At 42.4% G+C, this 20,481-nt stretch overlaps 1 pseudogene; it reads right to left on the bottom strand.

Annotated features, from left to right (window-relative positions):
• LOC133645940 (attractin-like) overlaps positions 1–20,481 on the bottom strand; it is a 62,973-nt pseudogene that overhangs the window by 18,454 nt on the left and 24,038 nt on the right.

The following is a 20,481-nucleotide window of genomic DNA, read 5'->3' as shown; positions in this document are numbered from 1 at the left end:
TTTCGTCATGTCACCCGCCCGACCCGCGGTTTATCCACGGACTCCGCGGTTGTGTCCGCAAACCGCGCATCTCTAATATACATACATATATATATATACATATATACATACATACATACATATACATATACATATACATACATATATACATACCAGTGGTGTGCCGTCACTAGAGGCAGGGGAGGCACGGCCTCACCTGCCATCATGGAAAGAAAAAAAAAAGTAAAAAGAAAAAAAAATTATTAAATTGTTATATGTATCCAGTGATTATACTAAAGTTATTTTCCATTTAACTTCACCAGTTTTAGATTATTTTTATTTTTTACATTTGCCGTTCAAATACTGAGAAGAGACGGTGGGTGATCAGCAGCCAGTTGAGGCACGTCAGTGATTTGTGCCTCAACATGGATTGTGCGCAATGACTCGGCTAACTGCTGGCCTGCTGTGCAGTGAGACCGTATTGCTATATGAATTATATTATACATTTCCATAGTTTAGTTAGCTGAGGTATATAATGTACAGTGTATTTTGTCAACATCTGTATGTGTGTAACGTATTTCTTGTGCTGAGCGATCATAAAACTGGAGGCTCGTCTCATAACCCCGCCTCCTCCTACAGGGCGACTGTCCACTCTACAACAGGGGTCTCTCCTGCCAGCCTCATGGTGGGTCGAGAGTTTGTGCTTCCCCTGTCGAGACTCCGCCCACCGATGGCCGCGAGCCCGCGACCATGCTCAGCAGCAGTCAAGTCTCGCGTCAAGGGACAACAAACTTCCATGAAGCAAAGGTTCGATCAGAAGCACAGGGCTAAATGGCCAGCTGTCAGAGTGTCGGACTGGGTCAGAGCGCGCCGGCCCCACCGCGCCAACAAACTGTCAACATTCTGGTCTGCTCCATACCAGGTCAGCCGCCAGCTGGGCCCAGCTTCATTTCAGTTAACCGATGGATCCCGTTGGCACGCTAGCTGCCTGCGCAAGGTACCTGCCCCTCCTCACCAGCCTCACGTCACAGGGGTGGCACCGAACATTCCCGCATTGGGGCCACGCCCTCCGGTGCCCGATCCAGTGGCAGCACCCCTCGCCCAGGCTGTGCCGGTCGCGCAGTGCCCTGCTCCAGCACCGGTCCCACTGCCGGTCCCCCTTGCTCCTGAGCCTCGGCCTGTTAGGGCCCGTGCACGCCCTGAGCGTTTTCAGGACTTTGTGGCCACCTTCCATACTTGAAGTTTTAAGAGAGGAGGGGAAATGTTGTGTTCATTCAAGTTAATCTTAAATACTGTTCTTATACTTGAATGCCTATTGGTAATGTGTTCTACTGTCTTACTCAGGCTATTTACGTTGTGCCTTTTGATACCTTGAAGCCACCGTAGTTGGGCTGGGCCTTTTGAGGAAGTTACTGAAATAAAGGAGAGTGCTGTTGTGAAGTTGAGCGAGGCTGTTGTGTCTGTTATTTGAACATAACATAGGCGAAGCGGGTGGCCCAGTCTTCCCACTGGTGAGGCACGCTGCACAGGAGCGGATGAGTCCCTCCAGGTCTCGATCGATGGCGGGCCACCACACTGTGTCACGGCACCTTTGCTTGTCTTTGACTATGCCAAGGTGACCCTGGTGTGCCATCTGTAAGACACACCCTCTGAGGGCTACTGGGATAACAGCGCAGTGTCCCCGGGCGATGCAGGCCTCACCCCAGCATGACAGTTCGTTCTTCACACGGGAATACGGCTCTAGCTCAGGTGGGACACGGGAAGGCCAACCGTGTCTGATGTAGTCACGCAGCATGGTGAAGACAGGCTCGGCTGCTGAGGCCGTCTCCAAATCACGAAGGGAGACAGTGTCCTTCAATGGTGAGTGGACCAGGTGGACCACGTCTTCTTCGTCCTCCGGGGAGACAGCGGGGCCCTGGGTGGTGGCAGGACAGGACAGGTAGTCTGCCACCACGTTATTCCTGCCAGGGGTGAATTGTAGCTGAAAGTCATACTGCTGCAGACGGTCTGACCATCTGTGAAGACGGAGGGGCCTGTGCCCCACACCAGAGGTAGACATCAGGGTCGTCAGGGCCTGGTGGTCCGTCCGTAAAGTAAAGGACCTTCCGTATAAGTAGAGATGCCAACGCTCACATGCCCATATACAGGCGAGTGCCTCCCGTTCGCCCACTGAATATTTCTGCTCAGTGGGGCTGAGCGCCCGAGAGGCAAACGCTACCGGTCTCTCTACGCCATCATGGATCTGTGACAGAACGGCACCTAGAGCCACTGCGGAAGCATCACAGGTCACGAATGTGGGGCTGTCCAGTTGGAAGTGCGCCAGGATCGGAGACGTGGTGAGGAGCCGCTTCAACTCGTCGAAACCAACCTGGCACTTGGGAGTCCAAGACCATGGTGTCTCCTGCCTGAGCAGCATCCTGAGCGGGGCCGTAATGGAGGAGTACTGAGGCAGGAACCGCATGTAGTAGGCTGTCATCCCCAAAAATGATGCCACCTGGGAGGCCGTCGCAGGAGTGGGGACGTCGATGATGGCATCCACGTTCGACTGGAGAGGCGAGATGCCGTCGGCGGAGACACGGAACCCAACAAAGTCTATGGCGGGTGCAGCGAAAACACACTTCTCTGTGTTCAGCGTGGCATGGTGGCGCTTGAGTGCGGTGAAAACCTGTTCCAGGCGGGCATCGTGTGTGGCAGCATCTGGCCCATGCACCACAATATCATCCAGATACGCCACAGTCCCAGTGCAGCTAGCGAGGATTGTGGACATGATTTTCTGGAAACAACTCGGCGCTGAATTGAGCCCAAAAGGCATCCTCGTGTAGCGGTACAGGCCAGTGTGGGTGATAAACGCTGTCAAGTCCCTACTCTCCTTATGTAAAGGGACTTGTAAATAGCCCTGGCGCAAGTCCAATTTACTGAAAACTCGGGAGCCGTGGAAGTGTGTAGTGAGTTCCTCCGTCGTAGGAAGAGGATATTTGTCAGGCACCACTGCCTTGTTCACTTGGCGGAGGTCGACGCAGACTCTCAGTCCGCCCGACTTCTTCTTGGCGATGACAATGTTGGACACCCATGGGGAAGCGTCGATGGGCTCTATGATTCCACCAGCCTGGAGGCGTTGAAGCTCCTGCGTAACGCCGTCCCGCAAAGCCAGGGGAACACGGCGAAGGGGCTGGACCACGGGAGGCACGCTGTGGTCCAGGAGTGGCTTGTGTGTAAATGAGCTGAGGCAGCCCAGGCCGTTAAACAGCTCCGGCTGGTCGTGTTGCCTCGGAGACGCTACGTGTAGAATCCGCATACCGCTGTTGTCCTGCAGGGTAAAACCCAGGCTAGTGAAGAGGTCGAGGCCCATGATGTTCTCGCCGCGGCGCGTGATGTGGAACGGGAAACGGTCCACAGCTGTAGAGGTGTAGCGAACCGGGAGGTAGAGAAGGCCGACGACATCGATTTTGCTGCGGCCGTAGCCACAGAGGGCAGTGGACGGGGGCTGTAGCTGTCTGTTCGGGAAGAGCAGGTTGCAGGTGTCGACATTCAGTAGTGACACTTTGGCCCCAGTGTCGAGGAGGAGAGGGACACAGCAGTCATCCAGGTAAACAGGGCACCTCGAGAAAGTCGCTGAGTGGGGGCCTACAGTGCGCACAGGCACCGCCGGGTCATGTGACTGTGCATCAGGGTAATCGGCCGGAGCGGACCGGCACCACCTGGCAAAGTGGTTAGGCTTCTGACAACGGCGACAAGTTTGGCCCCTAGCAGGGCAGTCCTGGGCCCTTGTTGCATGGCGGTTGGAGCCACAATTCCCACACCGTCTCTGTTGACGTGTTGGCTGGGGACGCGCTACCTGTATAGCAGCATCAGGGTCTGAGGTTGATAGCTGTTGCACTGACTGTTCAATAACAGGGGTAGGCCTATGAGGCTTATTTTCCGCAATTTTGGCCGCACATTCAGTAGCCGATTCCACTTGTATTGCGATTATTAGTGCGTCATCAAGTGTCAAAGTTGCATCCTTGAGTAACAACTCCTCCTGCACTCTGGGATTAGACGTTTTCTCAATGAGCTGGTCTCGAATGAGTTCATCAGTGAGGTTGCCGAAATTACAGTTCTGTGATAGGGCTCTTAAATCTGCTACATACTGCCTGGCAGACTCACCCGGGCGCTGACATCTTCGTCTGAACTCCAACCGGCGGAGTAGGATATTCTGTGATTTTACAAAATGTCCGCTCAAAGCTGTTATGACTGCATCATAAGTGTCCAGCGTACCGCTGAGAGAATTGAAAATTCTGTTCCCCTCCGCTCCAAGCAGGTGTAGGAGAATGGCGCGCTTCCTCGCGCTAGTGGCATTGTCCAAACCTGTGGCCAAAAGATACGTCTCAAAAGACGATTTCCACTGATTCCAGGGAATGACAGGATCGCCCGGGAGGGGTAGAAACGGGTCCGGAGGTGGCAGGGAGAATATAGGTGTGTCAGCCATCCTCATTCGCCAAATGTTATGTTCAAATAACAGACACAACAGCCTCGCTCAACTTCACAACAGCACTCTCCTTTATTTCAGTAACTTCCTCAAAAGGCCCAGCCCAACTACGGTGGCTTCAAGGTATCAAAAGGCACAACGTAAATAGCCTGAGTAAGACAGTAGAACACATTACCAATAGGCATTCAAGTATAAGAACAGTATTTAAGATTAACTTGAATGAACACAACAACCCCGCCTCCTGGTGCCAAGCACCTCCGCCGCAGAATACACCCCCGACGGGAGCGCCGCGGCCACACCAACCAAAGCCCACACCCAAACCCTCCATGTGCAAGACCGAATCCACCCAAAAAAAGTCACTTAACAAGAAGCCAAAAAGTGCAAAAACAACATTGCTCGCGCGGCGCGCCGGAGGAGCCGTGAACAGGGACACAACATTAGGTACACCTGCAGACGGCAGCGCGGATTTCATATTTCATTCATTCACAACTCTTCCAACATGAACACCACTGCTCCCGCACTTATAAGTAAAGGTAAGACCATAATAACGTATTTTTTTAATTGAATGTGCTTTTTTGTGTGCATGCTACAGTTTGTAAGTGTAAAGTTAAAGTAAAGTACCAATGATTGTCACACACACGGTGTGGTGAAATATGTCCTCTGCATTTGACCCATCCCCTTGTTCACCCCCTGGGAGGTGAGGGGAGCAGTGGGCAGCAGCGGCGCCGTGCCTGGGAATAATTTTTGGTGATTTAACCCCCAATTCCAACCCTTGATGCTGAGTGCCAAGCAGGGAAGAATGCTGGTTTGAGCTTTTAAACAGAACCCGTTAACTGCTGACAATCACATGGTGAATAAGATACTCTTTAGGGTTCATATGTTTTGTAAATCTGACTGTGAAGAAGTCTGTGCCTCACCAAACATGAACCTCACCGCACGCCACTGATATATACACATACTGTATATATATGTATGTATATATATATATATATATATATACATTTTTATCTGCTCAAAGGAAGGTCAGTTTTGTAGCTTCTGTAACGAGCTAAACTGTTTTCAGATGTGTGAACATGATTGCACAAGGGTTTTCTAATCATCAATTTGCCTTCTGAGCCAATGAGCAAACACATTGTACCATTAGAACACCGGAGTGATAGTTGCTGGAAATGGGCCTCTATACACCTATGTAGATTTTGCACCAAAAACCAGACATTTGCAGCTAGAATAGTCATTTACCACATTAGCAATGTATAGAGTGTATTTCTTTAAAGTTAAGACTAGTTTAAAGTTATCTTCTTTGAAAAGTACAGTGCTTTTTCTTCAAAAATAAGGACATTTCATTGTGACCCCAAACTTTTGAACGGTAGTGTATATACACACTACCGTTCAAAAGTTTGGGGTCACCCAAACAATTTTGTGGAATAGCCTTCATTTCTAAGAACAAGAATAGACTTGTCGAGTTTCAGATGAAAGTTCTATTTTTCTGGCCATTTTGAGCGTTTAATTGACCCCACAAATGTGATGCTCCAGAAACTCAATCTGCTCAAAGGAAGGTCAGTTTTGTAGCTTCTGTAACGAGCTAAACAGTTTTCAGATGTGTGAACATGATTGCACAAGGGTTTTCTAATCATCAATTAGCCTTCTGAGCCAATGAGCAAACACATTGTACCATCAGAACATTGGAGTGATAGTTGCTGGAAATGGGCCTTTATACACCTATGTAGATATTGCACCAAAAACCAGACATTTGCAGCTAGAATAGTAATTTACCACATTAGCAATGTATAGAGTGTATTTCTTTAAAGTTAAGACTAGTTTAAAGTTATCTTCATTGAAAAGTACAGTGCTTTTCCTTCAAAAATAAGGACATTTCAATGTGACCCCAAACTTTTGAACGGTAGTGTGTGTGTATATATATATATATATAAATTATTGCGCGTAGACGATTAAAAAAGAAGGGGACAAGTATTTTGGCTCTGGCAGTTTTACAGGATATTTTGCTTTGATGTCTGTTTTTTTTTAATTTATTTTTTTTAATGTCCTGTCCAACTTCTCAGGCAAATCATATAGTTGATGTAGATGCCCATATCGGCTGTTCAGATTTACTTTACAAAAGAGAAGTGTAGGATACTTCTCTGCCTTATTTGTATTTGACTTTATTAAATGTATTTATATTATCATTTGGTGCAGCCGGGCCGTAGCAGGAGGGGATAGAAAGAGAAAAAAAGGAAGACAGAGGGGGGAATTGTGGGGACAAGAGGGGGATTAGACAGAGAGACAAAAACAACAACAACAACAACAACAGAGCAACATCAGCAAATACGACATGTACAAATATGATGGTAAAAGTAATAGCAAATAAGCAGTTAGCGAAAATAAAAAATAATACAGCAATGACAATGAGCATTATTACACTAAAAATGGAGCAATATGAATACCAATAGAAATAGCGCTATTGATAATAAACAATACCAATACTTTACCTTTATTATCAACAATACAGTTGTTCAAATGCAACAATACATATACGTAATGATAACTTGATGTCTGCTTTAAGAGCGTGTCTGTGGGCCAGCAGTGGGAGACAAGAGTGGCCAAATTTTCAAGCGAGTTCCTAAAACATTATTTTCACCTTTTTTGTACTCCGTTATCAACTATTTGTTTTGTAACCATCTATTTCGGTGAATAATTATGATGCTTATCGCTTTTTCATTGACGTTCTGGTGGGATGAATGCGGCCCGAGCACGGGAGTGTTCACATTGACGATGTTTTGTATATACCGTATTTCCTTGAATAGCCGCCGGGGTGCTAATTAATTTAAAACCTCTTCTCACTCCTGCGCTTACCAAAGGTATGCGGGATAGGCAAGCATGCGCTAATTATTTTAAAACCTCTTCTCACTCCGGCACTTACCAAAGGCATCCGGTAAATTTAGGCCTGCGCTTTGAGTGTGATGTAGGGATACCATCATGAAAAGCAAGGCAAGGCAAGGCAACTTTATTTGTATAGCGCTTTTCATACACAAGGCAGACTCAAAGTGCTTCACAGACAACAAAGTGAAATGAAAGAAAATAAAAGCAAAATTAAAATGCAGACAATAAAAATAAAAACAGTGCAGACGTTAAAAGTCAAAAGATTAAAAGATTTAGCTGAAAGCTAAGGTGAACATAAAAGCACATTTAATAATAAAAAAACGTTATTATGGTCTTACCTTTACTTATAAATGAAGTCCATGCGCAGCTGCTTCTGATCAAAAGCATTGATAACTTGTTTATAGAAGTCTTCCTTATCTTTCTTTAGTTTTAAAAGTCTCTCTGTCTCGATGGAGATATTCCTTTAATTATTACCTCCTGCTTCGATTGAAAGTCCAGTTTAGAAAACTGTTTTAATTTAGATATGTAATCCTCCATGTTAAAAGTGCAAGCGAGAGGAAAAAATAAACGATCTCTTCCTTGTTGCTGCTTGTTGACACTTCTTCTGCAGCCGAGTACCGGTAGTCTCAAGAAGGATAACTAGCGCCCTCTACCACCAGGAGGCGGGAGTCATTTAATATTTGACAGACGCAGCTACGGTATATTAATAAAACATAGCTGCTTACTGTTCTTTTCAGCATATTCAATAGCTTGGACCTTAAATCCTACTGAATAGCTCTTAATCTTCTTCCCTTTATGCGATTTCAAATTGTTGAAATCAGCCTCCTCCATTTTGAAAATGATGACAGGGGAAGTGTCACTCGTGACGTGACGAGTTTGACCCGGCAGAAGTTCTAGGCATATGCTAATTATTTTGCGAAACGAGTTTGCCCCGGGGAAAATTCTAGACATTCGCTAATAAAAATACTATTTTGCCAAACGAGTTTGACCCGGCGTTGATCCTGAGCCGGTGGTAATGCCAAGCATGCGCTAATTATTTTGCGAAACGAGTTTGACCCGGCAGTAATTCTAGGCATGCGCATACTATATTCTCGGCGGCAATTCAAGGAAATACGGTACATCCCATTTATTTCCACATCTGAAAGAGGCCTGGGTCTGATATGAAACATTTGGAATTCCACTGTTCACACGGACGTGATAAAATTAGATGCAGGTCACACATGGGCAAAAAATTTGGAGTTGCCCTGCAGTGTGAACAAGGCCATAAATATTTGCCAAAGTAGACTGTTTTAAAATAAATACTGATGAATAAAGTGGCTTACAGGGCACATACAAATGAGCTTTTCATTACATTAAAAGCACTCACATTGAAGGGTCTGGTCAACTTTAGGACACCACAAATGATGCATAGCACAAACAATAACAAGTTACCAGTGTATATTCAGGGATTGTTTCAAAAATTGCGTTAATAATATCCGAAAGAAATGTTTGAAAAATAATAATTGTGAGAACGAGTGCAGAGCAGCGTTGTGTGTCTTTTCAATCAATCAATCAATGTTTATTTATATAGCCCTAAATCACAAGTGTCTCAAAGGGCTGTACAAGCCACAACGACATCCTCGGTACAGAGCCCACATACGGGCAAGGAAAAACTCACCCCAGTGGGACGTCGGTGAATGACTATGAGAAACCTTGGAGAGGACCGCATATGTGGGTAACCCCCCCCCTCTAGGGGAGACCGAAAGCAACGGATGTCGAGTGGGTCTGACATAACATTGTGAAAGTCCAGTCCACAGTGGATCCAACACATCAGCGGGAGTCCAGTCCACAGCGGGGCCAACAGGAAACCATCCCGAGCGGAGACGGGTCAGCAGCGCAGAGATGTCCCCAACCGATGCACAGGCTAGTGGTCCACCCGGGGTCCCGGCTCTGGACAGCCAGCACTTCATCCATGGCCACCGGACCTATGCGACTCCCCCTCGCAAGGGACAGGGGAGAAGAGGAGAGAAGAAAAGAAACGGCAGATCAACTGGTCTAAAAAAGGGGGGGTCTATTTAAAGGCTAGATTATACAAATGAGTTTTAAGATGGGACTTAAATGCTTCTACTGAGGTAGCATCTCTAACTGTTACCGGGAGGGCATTCCAGAGTACTGGAGCCCGAATAGAAAACGCTCTATAGCCCGCAGACTTTTTTTTGGCTCTGGGAATCACTAATAAGCCGGAGTTCTTTGAACGCAGATTTCTTGTCGGGACATATGGTACAATACAATCGGCGAGATAGGCTGGAGCTAAACCGTGTAATATTTTATACGTAAGTAGTAAAACCTTAAAGTCGCATCTTAAGTGCACAGGAAGCCAGTGCAAGTGAGCCAGTATAGGCGTAATATGATCAAACTTTCTTGTTTTTGTCAAAAGCCTTGCAGCCGCATTTTGTACCAACTGTAATCTTTTAATGCTAGACATAGGGAGGCCCGAAAATAATACGTTACAGTAATCGAGACGAGACGTAACGAACGCATGAATAATGATCTCAGCGTCGCTAGTGGACAAGATGGAACGAATTTTAGCGATATTACGGAGATGAAAGAAGGCCGTTTTAGTAACACTCTTAATGTGTGACTCAAACGAGAGAGTTGGGTCGAAGATAATACCCAGATTCTTTACCGAGTCTCCTTGTTTAATTGTTTGGTTGTCAAATGTTAAGGTGGTATTATTAAATAGATGTTGGTGTCTAGCAGGACCGATAATCAGCATTTCCGTTTTCTTAGCGTTGAGTTGCAAAAAGTTAGCGGACATCCATTGTTTAATTTCATTAAGACATGCCTCCAGCTGACTACAATCCGGCGTGTTGGTCAGCTTTAGGGGCATGTAGAGTTGAGTGTCATCAGCATAACAGTGAAAGCTAACACCGTACTTGCGTATGATGTCACCCAGCGGCAGCATGTAAATACTAAAGAGTGCAGGGCCAAGAACCGAACCCTGGGGAACTCCGCACGTTACCTTGACATAGTCCGAGGTCACATTGTTATGGGAGACGCACTGCATCCTGTCAGTAAGATAAGAGTTAAACCAAGACAAGGCTAAGTCTGACATACCAATACGTGTTTTGATACGCTCTAATAAAATATTATGATCGACGGTATCGAAAGCGGCGCTAAGATCAAGAAGCAGCAACATAGATGACGCATCAGAATCCATCGTTAGCAAGAGATCATTAGTCATTTTTGCGAGGGCTGTCTCCGTAGAGTGATTTGCCCTGAAACCGGATTGAAAAGGTTCACAGAGATTGTTAGTCACTAAGTGTTCATTTAGCTGCTGTGCAACAGTTTTTTCGAGAATTTTGGAAATAAACGGAAGGTGGGAGACCGGTCGGTAGTTTACCATGAGGTCAGGATCGAGGTTAGGTCTTTTGAGCAGAGGATGAATAACCGCTTTTTTGAATGCTAGGGGAACAGTGCCGGAGGAAAGTGATAAGTTTATAATATTTAACACTGATGGACCTAATAATACAAACAGTTCCTTGATAAGTTTCCCAGGAAGTGGGTCAAGTAAACATGTTGTTTGTTTTATCCCACTTACACGCTGTAATAATTCCTCTAATGTTATTTCATCAAAAATAGAGAGACTATTTTGGAGGGCAGTGTCCGTCGTATATACAGTCGTATTTGTGTTAATAGAACCCAGTTGTAGCTGGGATGCGTTGTCTTTAATCTCCTTTCTAATGAGTTCAATTTTCTTATTAAAGAAATTCATAAAATCATCTGCCGAGTGGGTGGAGCTACTGGGAGGAGTCCCTTGTTGGGTTAGCGATGCTACTGTACTAAACAGAAATTTAGGATCGTTTTTGTTGAGGCGGATGAGATTTGAGTAGTATTTAGCTTTAGCTAAGGTAAGCATGCGTTTATAAGTTATTAAACTATCACTCCATGCTTGATGGAAAACCTCAAGTTTAGTCGCGCGCCATTTGCGTTCCAGTTTTCTACATGATAATTTATGAGCTCTAATTTCTTCTGTAAACCATGGGGTGCGCCTTTTAGGGGCCCTTTTTTGCTTTAGCGGTGCTATACTATCAATAATTTCGCGCAAGGCATCGTCAAAGTTGTTAGTGAGTTTATCAATAGAGCCGACATAATTTGGGAATGGTGCTATTACCGAAGGCAGTAGGTCAGCAAGAGTCATCGTTGTGGCAGCATTAATGTTGCGGCCGCTATAGCAGTTATTATTATTATTAGCTTGTTGACAAAGAGTCAAAACTTCAAATTTTATAAGGTAATGATCGGACATTACTTTAGTATATGGAAGTATCATAACTTTGGAGGTGGTGACACCCCTGACAAGCACTAGATCTATTGTATTACCGTTGCGATGCGTGGGTTCATGTATTATTTGTGTAAGACCACAGCTATCAATTATGGTTTGGAGCGCCACGCACTGAGGGTCCGATGGGGTATTCATATGGATATTAAAGTCCCCCATTATGATTATATTGTCGGCGTGCGTCACTAGATCAGCAACGAACTCTGAGAATTCACTGATAAAGTCCGAATAGGGCCCAGGGGGGCGGTAGATAACAGCCAGGTCGAGAGGTAGCGGTGTGACGGACCTCATAGTAAGCACCTCAAACGATTTATATTTATTATTTAGGTTAGGGGTAAGGTTGAAATTTTCATTGTATATTAGTGCGACACCCCCTCCCCTTTTAAGAGGGCGGGCAACATGCGCATTCGTATAGTTAGGAGGAGATGCCTCATTGAGCGTAAAAAATTCGTCCGGTTTGAGCCAGGTTTCGCTAAGACCAATGACGTTAAGATTGTTGTCTCTAATGACCTCATTAACCAATAACGCCTTGGGAGACAATGATCTTATGTTTAAAAAGCCCATATTATAGGTATTGGGCTGTTTTGACGAGTTTTTGTTAAGATTATCCGTAGTGGCAATATTAACAATGTTGCGTTTATTATGCGTAGTGCACTTTAAATAGTTTCGACCATATCTAGGAATGTTGGAATGAAAGTATGGAATAAGTTGGACCAAGAGTTAAGACTGTAAACCTTTAATTCAATTGAAAATTACTTATCAATTATAAAAAAAAATATGTTGAGAATGGATTCTAAGGATGTAAAATGTACATGTTGGAAATTTTTATTTTTTTAATCTTTTTTATTTTGTGATTAATGGAAAACAAAAAAATTTACAACTACCGGTACATGCATAAGGTGTTGGCAGTTATTTTTTCTGTTTCAATTTTGTAAATACACTAGGATAGGTGTAATAAGTTTTAGCTTCTGCCTAGTCTATTTCAGACTATATGTATATTGAAGAATGTCTTCTCTTTATCCATCAAAATGTCTGAATAAAAATGAAAGTTAAACTAATAAAATTTAGAAGTAACTGAATTGTGCTTCTAAAAGACAAATGCCCAGCAATTCCTTAATATTTCTCGGGCATATCTTAGAAAAAGTGGGGCAAACAGTAAAAGGAGAAGGAAATAAAGCGCCAACTGCCCATACATTTAATGGGAAAGATCAGGAATAAATAACTTATACTGTGCGCACGACAGAGAAGACTTCTCTGATCTTTGTCTGCAAACAGGCCTCCATGATAAAAAGTACTGCTTTATTAACACGTAGAAAAAGAAAAAAAAGTCTATAGCGCTTGCTGTGAAAAGGTGAGAAGGTCGGACCTCATCTTCCAGAGTCGCAATAATAAGAAGAAGGAAAATTTGGCATTTTATTTTCCTGCAACCTTCCAAGTGCCCTCAATATTCTTTAGAATACCAAATAGGGAAAATACATTTTTCATATCTTTGGTTATTAAAGGAACTTAATATGCCACTAGCCTTTTCTTCAAAATTAGAGTGGTAGAGTATACAGTATGATTTTATATTCTGTTTCATCTAAATACAACCATGTAAGTATACACCAGTTACAAAACTGAAGGGCATTAACAAAAGCATAAAACATGAACACAAACTTATTATCAACGGATAGATCTTAGACTTAGACTTAGACTTCCTTTTTTGTCATTCAAATTTGAACTTTACAGTACAGATAGGAACTACATTTCGTTACATCAGCTCATGGTAGTGCAGAATAAAAAAGCAATAAGGTGCATATATAAATGCAAAAGTGGATCTAGAGATTTAACCGTTCAAAGTAAAAAAAAAAAATCAAAATAATACATTACTTATTTTTAACACTTCTATGAGAAGGACCCTCAAAGGTCCAAGGGTCTTATACTGTTGTTTTTCATCTAAAACGGTCAATGCTCATACAATTATTAAGAATCAAAATTAACATTGTTGTGAATTATTGACCTATTTAAGGCTCAAATTATTGCACATCAAATATTTGACGTCTTAGTTTCTGGAGGGAAAACTTTGCACAATTTTTGTTTATGCCATACAAAAAAATGTTTTCTTTGACAAAAAGGGTATAAAACATCCAAAAACATTAAAAATAACAAAAACTTGATATCAATGTATATATTTGAAGTTGATCGCCAGATTTAAGCATTGAAATTTTAAAAAATAATATATGACTTACTTTTAACACTTTCATGAGTGGGACCCTCAAGGGTCCAAGGGTCTTATAATGTCGTCTTATTTTTGTTTTATTTTCTTTAAACAGTCAATGCTCAAACAGTTATTATGAATCAAAATCAATGATGTTGTGAATTATTGACCTATTTAAGGCTCCAATTAATTCAGATTAAATATTTAATTTTAGTATTTTTTTGGTGGAGAAATATTGCATAGGCAAGGCAAGGCAAGGCAACTTTATTTGTATAGCACTTTTCATACACAAGGCAGACTCAAAGTGCTTCACAGCACAACATGTGGTACAACAAAGTCAAATGAAAGAAAATAAAAATGAAGCTAGCGTCGTTATTGACCTATTTAAGGCTCCAAGTACTGCACATCAAATATTTGACGTCTTAGTTTCTGGAGGGAAAACATTGCATAATTTTTGTTCATGCTATACAAAAAATAGGGTTTTCTTTCACAAAAAAGGTGTATAACATACAAAAACATAATAACAAAACGCATAGATTTGAAGTTGATCTACAGATTTAAGCATTGAAAGTAAAAAATATATATATACATACTCTATTTACTTTTATCACTTTCATGATTGGGACCCTCAAGGGTCCAAGGGTCTTATACTGCTGTTTCTTTTTTCTTTTTTTTTTTTAAATGGTCAATGCTCAAACGATTATTATGAATCAAAATCAATGTTGCTGTGAATTATTGACCTATTTAAGGCTCCAAGTACTGCACATCAAATATTTGACGTCTTACTTTCTGGAGGGAAAACATTGCATAATTTTTGTTCATGCTATACAAAAAATAGGGTTTTCTTTCACAAAAAAGGTGTATAACATACAAAAACAGAATAAATAACAAAAACGCATAGATTTGAAGTTGATCTACAGATTTAAGCATTGAAAGTAAAAAAAATATATATACATACTCTATTTACTTTTAACACTTTCATGAGTGGGACCCTCAAGGGTCCAAGGGTCTTACACTGCGGTTTCTTTCTTTTTTTTTTCATTTTTTTAAATGGTCAATGCTCAAACGATTATTATGAATCAAAATCAATGTTGCAGTGAATTATTGACCTATTTAAAGCTCCAATTAATTCATATTAAATATTTCATTTTAGAATTTTTGGGGGGAGAAATATTGCATAGGCAAGGCAACTTCATTTGTATAGCACTTTTCATACACAAGGCAGAATCAAAGTGTTTCACAGCACAACAAGTGGTACAACAAAGTGAAATGAAAGAAAATAAAAATGAAGATAGCGTCGTTAGCATTAGCTAACATGCTAACCCGTTTACGAGTCTCTGTGTTAGTAATATTATCTTACAATGGCATTCTTTTTGTATTGCTTCAGTTTCATAAATTCATCCAAACATCACCGCGGCACCGCTGCTGCCCACTGCTCCCCTCACCTCCCAGGGGGTGACCAAGGGGATGGGTCAAATGCAGAGGACACATTTCACCACACCTAGTGTGTGTGTGACAATCATTGGTACTTTAACTTTAACTTAACTGTGGAGTCATTGAGTCTGTTTCGCTGATTCCTAGCTTCCGCAGCTAGTGGGTCCATGACGATGACTTCTGTTTTGTTTGATCATCCGTTTTACTGCCGTGTTACAGACACCCATTTGGAAACAACTAAGGTATGTAAATAAACATCTATAGACTATTACTGTGTAAATAACTCATTTCACAACGTATATATCTGCGGTTAATAGTTTGGTGCGGCTAATATAAGGACAAATATATATTTTCCCTAAAATTTAGTGGGTGCGGCTTATATGCCGGTGCGCTCTATAGACCGTAAAATATCATAACTCTATTACCATCTACATACCAGATAATATATCCTGATATTACGCAAAAGGCTGCAATATACATCGCAATATAGATTTTAGGCCGTATTGCCTATCTGTAATTTGGAAAAAAAAAAATTGTAAAATACACATTGAGGCTATAAAGTGTGTTTTTTAACCGATTAATCCAACAAATTAATCGATAGATTTCTCTTGGACTAAAATAATCGATAGCTGCAGCCCTGGACAAGTATCCACGTACCTCCTGGAGAGCCAAAGAGTGTCCATATCGTGGCGTGACCGTGTTGACAGAGGGGTCAAGGGTCAAGGGTCATCCAGGTTTTGCTGCTTAGGTTGTACCTTAACCATGGCGGAGAAGACAAGTCAGACATCCCTGAGAGGAAAGCCCTCTCCGTAAGACTGAGGAGTTGACTCACGCTTTGACCATGTGGTAGTCGGAGGCGTTGAAGACGTAGCCTCCGATGACCCACATGACATCCTGCTCCACCACTGCCTTGTGGGACGCCCTGGCGAGGCCGGGATCGCTGAACGCCTCGCGGCTCCAGAAGGCCGAGTCGGCGGGGACAGAGACGGAGCAGTCTGGACCTGAAGGTCAAAAATGATAAGCAGGAAAATATGTGAGCAATAATTAGTTATGTAGTATTTTGATCATGAAGAACTCCACAATGTGAAGACGTGCAAATGTATCTTTGTGTGCACAATTACTATATTTAAATGTTATTCTGTTAAATTGACAAAACATTTATTTGACTAACCACAGTCTCCTAAAGTCGCCGGGTGCTTGGTTTGCAAAAGCAAATAACTGCAAGGGTTTCTCCATTTTTGAAAATAAAAAAATCATTGTTCTTAACAGCTGTAAGTAGTCAATTGTGTTTATAAAGCGCTTTTCACAGATAGAAATCACAAAGCATTGGTGAATTAAAACGACAAATACATTAAAACAACAGCGGCAACAACATAAAAAAGATTTTTTTTTAAATGTAAGTCCATAAAGTAAAAGTTGTACTAAAAAGCAAAGTCTTCTAATGTTTTTAGACAGGTTTTAAAGTGAGTTTTTGGGATCTCTAGCGGACCCTAGCCTGTAGGCACAACAAATCAGTAGCCGTGTGTACATGGTAGGGTTGTACAGTACTGGTATGGTATGGCGGCACTAACGAATAAAAAACGGTACTATACTGTGTTTGAAATGTACCGGTTCCCCGTGTTTTTTAACGGGCATGACGGCGCGTCGTCACGTCATGACATTGCTGGTTTTACGAGCAGAGGAGCATGTTCGGCAGCGCACATACACAGAGTACTTACAAGCAGACACAGCGTGTAGACAAAAGGGAGAAAAACTAAAGATAAAAGTGAAGTTATAACACTGAAACGCCCTCAGGAAGAGGTGCTTTAAGACATGGCAAGCTAGCTAGCAGCAATCATCCATCCGCAGTCGGCAGGGTTTTAGCTACTTCTAAATCACTGGTGACGAATATAGTAAGTTTCTTACAAGTAACATTATCACTGGAGGACGAGGAATAGGTAAACATGCTTCACTACACACCCTAGGAGGACACAATAGCTCACCGCTAACAGCAAACTAGCACCCCTGAAGGTAAACAAATGCCATGGGTGGATCTACACCTGACATCCACTGTAATGATACCAAGTACAAGAGCGTATTTAGTTGATACTACTATGATAACATCAAAATGTTTTATTGGCACACAATCTTTTTCCTTTTTTTAAAATTCACATTATGTTTATAAAGTCAGGAAATATGGCCCTGGACACATGAGGACTTTGAATATGACCAATGTATGATTCTGTAACAACTTAGTATCGGATCGATACATAAATTTGTGGTATCATCCAAAACTAATGTAAAGTATCAAACAACAGAAGAAAAAGTGATTATTACATTTTATCAGAAATGTAGATAGAACATGTTAAAACAGAAAATAACCAGATATTAACAGTAAATAAACAAGTAGATTAATAATCAATTTTTACAGTGTGTCCCTCATAATGTTGACAAAATAATAGAATGATAAATGACAATATGTTACTGCATACGTCAGCAGACTATAGGAGTCTTTGTTTGTTTACTTACTACTAAAAGACAAGTTGTCTAGTATGTTCACTATTTTATTTGAAGACAAAGTTGCAATAATAAAAATATGTTTAATGTACCCTATATGTTTTTGTTAAAATAATGTCATTTTTTGTGGTTCCCTTTTTTTAGAAAAGTATCGAAATACATTTTGGTACCGGTACCAAAATATTGGTATGGGGACAACCCTAGTAGATGGACAACATTTATGTCCTCTGATCACCACTGGGATTAGAATGTTGCTGTCTACACCCTGGGAAGAAATGATCTGATTATGACCTGCATTTTCCTGCATCACACCTTAAACCGGAATACTTGACTTTGACATGCGCAGCACACACCGTAAATGCCATTCACTACTCTATATTTACATGTTTGTAGTCAGTGTTGGGTTAGTTACTGAAAACCAGTAACTAGTTACAGTTACTAGTTACTTTATTTCAAAAGTAACTCAGTTACTTACACCAAAAAGTAATGCGTTACTGTGAAAAGTAACTACCGTAATTTCCGGACTATAAGCCGCACCTGACTATAAGCCGCACCAGCTAAATTTAGGGGAAAATACAGATTGCTCCATATATAAGCCGCACCCGACTATAAGCCGCAGGGTTTTGATGTGTAATTACCGTAGTATATAGGGGTTCCTGCTACCACGGAGGGGATTGTCGGGACAGAGATGACTGTTTGGGAACGCAAAGCGTCCCATTTATTAACAATAAATCTTTCAATCATTCAATCAAACTTTCACATCTTTGACATGGCGAACAGCATTCATGCAGAGTACAAATAATACAACGGTGCAAAGTAATACAAAGTGCTCGCCTGTACGTTATCAAAATAACCAGCCTACCGGTATATGAAAAGTCAGTCTTTAATCATTGTGTCATCGTCTTCCTCCTGCATACTAAAACCACCGAAATCCTCTTCGTCGGTGTCGGAGAAGAACAGGCCGTAAATAAGCTGCACCCTTGTATAAGCCGCAGGGACCAGAACGAGGGGAAAAAGTAGCGGCTTATAGTCCGGAAATTAAGGTATTTAGTTACTTCTTTTTTTCTTCTTTTTTTTAAAAGCTCCCATTAATGCCCTTTTAGCCTTCATTTCAGTACTGTTATTGCACTGGAGAATAATACAATCTGTTGATCAACTTGACATGCATTTTTATCTTCCTTTTAACATAATTAATGAAAAACAGTGCAAAATAAAAAGGCATTTCTCCTTTCTTTAAACTTGGACCAATGACCATTAATAAAAAAACAAGTTAAAGTGCAACATAAGAAGGCACATCATCTTCCTTGAAACATAGGTAGTGAAATAAAGCCTGACATCTGGAGTGATGCTGCTGTCTTCCACACTTGTGGAGCCATGGATTGTAGAATCCTTGTTTTCAGCGGCAGGATCATTGACACAGATGGTGAAGTTTCAGATGTAACACTTTTGAGGGGTTTAAGCACCTGGAGGACCTCCTCTGCCACTTTCACATCATCATCAGACAGGTTGATGATGTCTTTGACATTTGTCTTCAGGGTGTTGTGGGTCAATGCAGAGTATATAGCTGCCTGCTGCTCCAACATATCATAAGTGGAGTTCCACCTCGTTGGGACATCATGTATGAGCTTATGAGTAGGCAGCTTTAGCATTTCTTGCTTTGTCTTAAGCACATGAGCAGCTGTTGTGCTTTGGTGGAAGTAGGAAACCTCCTTCCTGATCTTTCCAAGGAGGCGCTCCATCCTATTGACTGAGATGTGATGCCAAATTCACTACATGCACTGTCTGTGGTCCCAGTCCTGCCTCATTCACTGCATTTATTTGATTTTTGGCTGGGATATCTTTATCTTCCATTCCTCCACTGCTTGTGTCAGTACCTGCGCAAGGGGGCGTGTCTTCTACATACCTCATTCATCACAGACTTCTGCTGTGATCAAGTGAGCGCTTATAGTTCCCCTGGACGTCCACCAGTCTGTCATGAGCGGTTCAGATGATGCTCGGGATAGTTCATCCACAACTTTTTTCTTCTCCTGCTCATAAAGATCTGGCACAATTTTATCGCTGAAGTGGGTGCGCGACGGGATGACGTAACGTGGCTCAAGCACGTTCAGCATGTGTTTAAAACCCTCGTTTTGCACAACGGAGTCTGCACCTATAAACACACCAATTAAATGGCGCGGTGCGTTGAAGCTCCTCCGTTACACCGCTTGCCATGACCACGCTGTGTGTAGACTGAACGTGCGAACACCTTTTTTTTTTGTTTCATATATCAAACCGCGGATCACGTGTGCGCCGAACCAAAGACACGCCCTCCCCTCCTCCCCACACCCAGACACACACACAAAACGCGCCTGTGACAGAGGAAGATTCAGAAGAAAGACATGCACCTGGGGATAGGTTGATTGGCAACACTAAATTGGCCCTAGTGTGTGAATGTGAGTGTGAATGTTGTCTGTCTATCTGTGTTGGCCCTGAGATGAGGTGGCGACTTGTCCAGGGTGTACCCCGCCTTCCGCCCGATTGTAGCTGAGATAGGCTCCAGCGCCCCCCGCGACCCCGAAGGGAATAAGCGGTAGAAAATGGATGGATGGATGGACACCGCAGCGCTTCTGTTTCTAACCGATACTACATAAAAAATAACGTAAAGTAACGCAGTAACGCATCATGTAGTAACGGTAACTGAGTTACTGAATATAAAAAATAACGCGTTAGATTACT

The sequence above is a fragment of the Entelurus aequoreus genome, linkage group LG03 (genome assembly GCF_033978785.1).
Source record: "Entelurus aequoreus isolate RoL-2023_Sb linkage group LG03, RoL_Eaeq_v1.1, whole genome shotgun sequence".
Classification (NCBI taxonomy): domain Eukaryota; kingdom Metazoa; phylum Chordata; class Actinopteri; order Syngnathiformes; family Syngnathidae; genus Entelurus; species Entelurus aequoreus.
Note: the sequence above shows the minus strand (reverse complement) of the source record. Positions and strands in the feature narration are given on the sequence as shown.